Source organism: Ceratotherium simum, chromosome 26 (assembly GCF_057802395.1).
Source record: "Ceratotherium simum simum isolate JZ-2026a chromosome 26, ASM5780239v1, whole genome shotgun sequence".
In the NCBI taxonomy this organism is placed as follows: Eukaryota; Metazoa; Chordata; class Mammalia; order Perissodactyla; family Rhinocerotidae; genus Ceratotherium; species Ceratotherium simum.
The window spans coordinates 37,789,919-37,796,418 of record NC_141925.1 but is presented as its reverse complement, the minus strand read 5'-3'; the positions used below and the strand labels follow the sequence as shown (position 1 = coordinate 37,796,418).

Sequence of the window (6,500 nt, the reverse complement as noted above, 5' to 3'; positions counted from 1 at the left end):
GGGGCAGTGACCTGTCTCCACAGCTGCCCTACTTCTGGCTGGCAGGAGCTTGTGGGGTGCAGGGACAGGGACCTGAGAAAGACGGGGCTAGATGCAGAAATTGTTAACGCCAGGGATCCTTCGTCTCTTGGAAACTTAGGCACATTTGAAAAGAGGCTTTTTTTCAGAAGAGCGTCTCTTTAAGAAGGTTTCTCTTCAAAAGACTGAGGCACGTCAGAGACGTTCTCTTCCCCAGCACTACAAAGACGTAAATTTTCCTTGCTAGTCTCCTCTCCCGCTCTGCGAGTTACAGCAGCTTCTCAGTCATTTATTATTCATCATTATCATAGTGACATATCCAGCCATCTAATTCATTGTCTCCAAGCGCTGACTTCCTCTCGTTACTTAAATGCTCACCCGGCTGGAATTTCTTCTGACAAACTCCTGGTCCCACTCTGGCATTATCTTTCCCCAAGCAGGCATGATCATTTAGAACTTTATTGGAGATCTCGTGAAAGAGCCCTTGAGAAAGAATCAGGCCTTCGAATTATCACCAATCATTTAGCAAAAAGGGAGGACAAATGAGGACTAAATGGAACTGCCTGTTCTCACTGCACTGCAGAGCAAATTCAAGGCGCCACCGTCACAGTGTCCCCGGGGAAGGCATCAAACATGTACGTCCCCGGGCTCCTAAATGACCTCACTGACTGCCACATCTGTGGACTGCCTGGGCAGGGTGGAGGATGAAGCCAACATCCTGGATTCCCACAGGTAGGCAGGGGGCTGTCAGCAGGCTGGGAAGGGGCCGTATGTTCTCAGACCCTCTACAGTCATTCTTCCCATTGCCCCCACAGCCAGCAGACACAGCTCCCACCCACGTGCTGCCTCCTATTTGATGCCCAGAGGGACCCCTGCCATGGACCCCAACCTTCCCCATCAAAACTTGCCTGCCTTATTTCTGTTCCTTTTAAGGACCTGCCTCTACGCATTGATCTAAGGCTGTCCAATAGAAGGTTCTGCAGTGGAGATGATCTGTCTGCGCTGTCCAATATGGCAGCCACCAGCCACACGTGGCTATTGAATACTTGAAATGTGACTCATGCAATCAAGAACTGCATTTTTAATCTCATTTAAGTTTAAAATTAAGTAGCCACATGTGGCTAGTGGTGACCAGTTAGAGAGGCAGGTCCAAGGGGGGCTCATCCGTTCATCTAGCAAGTCCTAGAAAACAGTCATGGGTAACACCAAGTCCATGGCACGTGTTAGGCATTGTGCTGGATGTGCTCTATTCATTATCTCATTTTATTTTCATGACAACCATGGGAGTAAGTACCGTTATATCCCATTTTACAGATGATAAGACTGAAGCTCAGAGAAGGTAAGTCAAGTTGTTAAGAAGGGATTCAGATCTTGGCAGCCCAGGAGAAAGTCCAAGAGAAAGCAAGCAGGCTTTCTCCACCCCACAGGGGCCTGTGTGATGGGCAGGGCTCCACAGGGTGTCGCATCTCACTGGGTCTCCTGAGGAAGATGTCACAGAGCGTCCATTGCCTGCATGTTCAACAGGAGCAACGTCCTTCCTGTATCTCTGGGTCAGGAATATTGCTGTTCTTTCTCTGGTTAACTGACATTCCACACTTCCCCCAGGACAGGATGGTCAGCCTCAGCTGGGGGTCCTGCTTTATTCTCTCCCCTTTGAGCCTCGAACAAGAGGAAATGTTGCAGCAGAAGGGATTTAGATTAGACATGAAGTGTACTTTCCAGAGCACTGGAATGAGCTCCAAGGGAGATTATAGAAGCTCCATCTTTGAAGAACCTTAAAAGCAGCACAGATTCCTATCTGGGATCATTATGACATGGTTTTTCCAGAGGCAAGGGGAGGAACAGATGGCCCTAATGGTTTCTTGGAGCCTGTAAATTTTTCTATGAAAATTGCTATCCTTCATTAAAATCATTCTGTACATTACTTGAGGAAAGGAAATATAACACGGAGCAAGACTTGAAGAAATAAATCTGGGATTAATGGGGTGCCTTCTCTCATTGATTCTCCATCTCTTCTTTGCTAAACCTTGGTTTCTGTTCCTCTTCTCAGGAAAAGTCTGTTCCTCCTTCCCATTAATATCTTTGTCTTCCACACACTGGTACCAGCCTCTCTGAGGCTTATAGTAAGAAGCCTTTCCAGCAAAAGGAGCTGTTTCTACTAATGGGTTATCCTTCCTACGTTGGCCAGAACATTCTCTCTTCCTGGTTCCTGGACTCTCCTCCCTAGAGGAAGTTGCTTGGGTCTTCCTTTCCTGATCAGACGCTCCATCCCTAAAACAGAATAAAACTTCCATCACCTTCATCCGCTCTCCCAACTCATGGAGCGGGGGGAAGGGGGGCTGTCACTAGGCAACCAGTTCTACTTACTCTCTCCCTACCCCAGGGAGCTGCCAGGTCACCAGCACACAAGTCTAGAAGCACCTTTACTTTTTCTTTTCAATTCCTTTTCCCTTCTGTTTTTTAACCACTGCTACTTTTATTCCTCTAAAATCAGGCTATAATGGCTTTTTCCTCAATCGTGCTAATGGGATGAAAAACAGATACATCATTCATTTGAGGCAGGATCACACAGATTCACACTGCATGCAAATGTGCAAAGTGTAGCTTCTTTATTCTGCTATAAATAACGTCTATGAAAAAATCTGATCTTCCTCCCAGGCCCCCATCTCATTTGTAGCTGGAAGAAGGGGAAGGGAGAAAAGAAAACAAAATTTAGTCCAATCCAGTAAACATAGCATCATTACATAATCTAAATAGTCTCTTTAGGCTCTTCAGGGTTTCTCGCCCTTGGCTCCCCAACAGTGCCCCCAGCCCCTTCAAGGTGGTGTCCAGCCTTTGTGGACTGTGAGTGGTTTATGACCTCATGGCACTAGGGGGTAGGGGCCCCAGCCTCTGACTCGTCTTTGGATGAACACACAGCTGGTGTCTCCTGACTAGAACCAGCTATATAATTTGCAGAGTTTGGTGCCAAAGGAAGATGTGAGGTGCTTTGTTCAAAAATTACTAACAATTTCAAGACAATGAAAGCAGAGCATTAAACCAAGCATAGGCCCTTCTGAGCTCGGGCCTTGTAGAGTGCATAGGTCACACACCCACAAAGCTGGCTGTGTTTATCACAGACCTGCCTCTTGTTGGGGTCTATCACTGGGGGAAGAGGGATCTGTTCTCCCGGGGCTTGGTCAGAGCCACATATATATATATATATATATATATATATAAACTGATCAAATTGTACACTTTAACTGTACACAGTTTAGCATACTTCAATTGTACCTCAATAAAACTGGGAAAAAAATCAACTCAAGGAACTGGAATAAAACATTCCGGGAAGGAGAGACCCACCTCCATACAGGCTCTGCATTTCCATGTCTTTTAGCCCAACTTCTAATTTCAGATAGAAAAGAAAGGAGAGAAAAAAAAAAGACACACCAAAATGAGACATTGCTTTAGAAAGGTGTTGAAAATATATTAAACACTAAGATGTTACCAAAATACATTAAATGAATAATTTCAAATCTGTCTTGTCAAAGATTAAAAAATATTTAAAATTAGCAAGCACAGAGAAAACTAATGTTGAGCAAATAATTTTAACGAATATAGCCTATTATGTTCTAATGAGTGGCTTTTTTAAATTTGAATTTATTTTTGTAACGGAAGCTTTTATTTCCAAGTCTTGTTAAAGGGACTTTCCTATTACATAAAAGTGCAATTTGAAGAGAACAAGTCTTTAAACAAGTTTTTAAACAATTATATTATGATGTTCCCACAGGGCACAGACTTGGAATTTAGCCAGTCCTCAGGCTGATTCCCAGTTCTGTTTCTTGTTTATTTTGAGGCCTTAGATGAGTCACTGTGCCTATGGGAGCCTCAGTTTCCCCATTTGTAACACGGAGCTAATGATCCTTCACCTCCAGGTAGCTCAACCTGTAGCACACACTGTAGAGACTGAACATGAATTTCCCCCCATACAGTGGTAGCTGATAATTATTAGATTTTATACTCAATATAATTATTAGATTTTATACTCAATTAGTCCTAAAGCTGCTATCCCCCAAAAGGATATTGAAGGAGAACTGTAATGCTCAGTCCTTTCATTCAAGTCTCAATATTGATTAGACAATGAACTGGACACTCCTGGATGCATCATAAAACGTTCTCGAAATAATCCCACTTTTCGTTCCTCACCTGCCAGGCAGCTGAACCGCAGCTTTATGAAATATGAAGCAAGTCCTCTTTTATAGCCAGGCACTCATCTTCAGATTCCTTGGCATACGAGTCCCTCCAAGTTATTTTATTATTTCCAAGAAACTGTAACAGCCTTTTTATATACCTTCTGTTGTCATAAGAGTGATCCCACATAAAGCATGTCAACCAAATACGAGAAGGGCATCCTTCATCCAGTTTACTGTTTCCTTGAGACAGCTGCCTCTGGGGCTGGTCAGCTGACGGCTTTGATGGGGTTATTGAACATGCTTTTCAAACAAAGAAAACCTGGAGAATGTGGAAGGTCCTTCCTTGGTCAATTTAGCCCACGGTCTGGGGTGGACTGGAAGCTCCTCTCACCACATGCGGGTCTGGTGGGCCCCACCCAGGCCCAGCAGCTGCTCCTGGGCACAGCCAAGGCTAAGTCCGGAGACAGCTGCGCTGGTCTCAGCCACCCTTCCCTCTGTGTTCCCGCCTCCTGAGGTTCCAGTCCTGGACCCCAACTCCCGTCCAACCTCCAGGTCGCCTCCCCCGTTTCCTTTCTCATCTCCTTGTTCCAAAGGGTCAGACCTGGTTCCAGCTTGCCTCCCTGGGCCTCAGTTTCTCAGTCTTTAAAATGGGGATTAAAAATATGCCAGCGCGCGTTTTTTGCTTTTTGTTCTTTAACAAGAATCAAATCAGACGGCGGCGGTGAGCGCGTTTTGTAAATTACCCAGAGGTGGGCTGTTATTGTCATTGTCATTCCGCCTCCGCGTCAGGGAGCCGCACGCTCTCCCCTCTCCTCCCCAGGCCCGGCGGCGTGCATATAAACAGTCAATGTCTGCCGGCTGCACCCCTGCAGAAGCGCTCCTCCAGGGAGCAGGCTCAGCCCCGCAACTCTGAAGAAACCGTTTACTGACTCAGGGAGTGCCAGGCTCCCCCAGCCATCTCCTGTTTCCTAAAGGGACGGCCCCGAATCCCCCAAAAGTTCTGAAAAATAATTTTAGTCTCATTAATTCTGGAAACAAACAAGGGCAGAGGGAGAAGGCAGATGATGACCTGAATTAAAGGACAAGGCAGAGGGGCTCCCGAGATACCTGTGGGATGGGGGCGCAGCGACCCCAGACTCCCGGACAGACGAGGACATCCAAATGGAGGCCTGGGCCGGTCCACAGCATGGGGTCGGGGCTGGGGCTGGGCCCACAGGATGGGGGCGGGGCCGGGGCTGGGCCCACAGGATGGGGGCGGGGCCGGGGCTGGGTCCACAGCATGGGGTCGGGCCGGGGCTGGGCCCACAGGATGGGGGCGGGGCTGGGGCTGGGCCCACAGAATGGGGGCGGGGCCGGGGCTGGGCCCACAGGATGGGGGTGGGGCTGGGGCTGGGCCCACAGAATGGGGGCGGGGCGGAGCCTGGGGTGGGTGGGGATCACGGGACTGTGCGGGGCGGGGCGGTGCCGGGGCGAGGCCTAGGTACACAGGTAGGGAGCAGGGGGAGGGTGGCACGGGGACAGGGCTACTCCTAGGGCTGTCGGGGGATGCCTGGCCTTGTCGACATCTTCTAGCGTGACTGAGGTATCCGGAAAAAGAAACAAGGGGAAGGCCAGATGGAGGAAACAGCATCTCCAAGTGTTACTGGGTTGAATTGCGTCCCCAAAATTTCACGTTGAAGCTCCAACCCCCAGCACCTCAGAACGTGACCGTATTTGGAAATAGGGTCCTTGCAGATGTAATTAGCTAAGATGAGGTCATTAGTGTGGACCCTAATCCAATATGGCCTGTGAGGACCTCATAAAAAGGAAAAATGTGGACACAAGCTATGCACAGAAGGAGAACGCATGTGGAGAGACACAGGGAGAAGATGGCCACCCACAAGCGGAGGAGAGAAACCTAGAACAGACTGGCACAGCCCTCAGAAGGAACCAGTCCTGCGCACACCTTGATCTTGGACTTCCGGCCTCCATACTGCGAAACGATAAATTTCTGTCGTTTAAGCCGCCCTGTCTGTGGCACTTCGTTACAGCAGCTCCAGCAGACTAGGACATCAAGTCACAGAGGCCTGGCGGTGCATGGTGTGGGGGACTGCAGAGTTTGTAGCCAAGTAGGAAGCATGAGCGGAGGCAGATGAGGCTCGGCAGGAGGGGGCTCAGAGGGCCACAGTCAGGAACTTGCGGTTTATCTTTGGTCAAAGGGGAGGCATAGAGGCCTTCAAGCCCGGAAGGAGGGTGGTCAGCGTGGGTTTTAGAAAACCGGCTCTGGCTGCGGCGTGGAGGTGGCTGCTATGGCCACCTGGCAGAGATGGA

At 48.7% G+C, this 6,500-nt stretch overlaps 1 long non-coding RNA gene across 1 annotated transcript; it reads right to left on the bottom strand.

Moving 5' to 3' along the window:
- Positions 1-463: 463 nt before the first annotated feature.
- LOC147913659 (uncharacterized) lies at positions 464-5,325 on the bottom strand. The gene is made up of 4 exons (XR_015548614.1): positions 4,204-5,325; positions 3,361-3,402; positions 2,386-2,695; positions 464-2,289 (listed from the first exon to the last, which is right to left on the bottom strand). It is a non-coding gene; the product is annotated as an uncharacterized LOC147913659 (long non-coding RNA).
- Between the last annotated feature and the right edge of the window lie 1,175 nt (positions 5,326-6,500).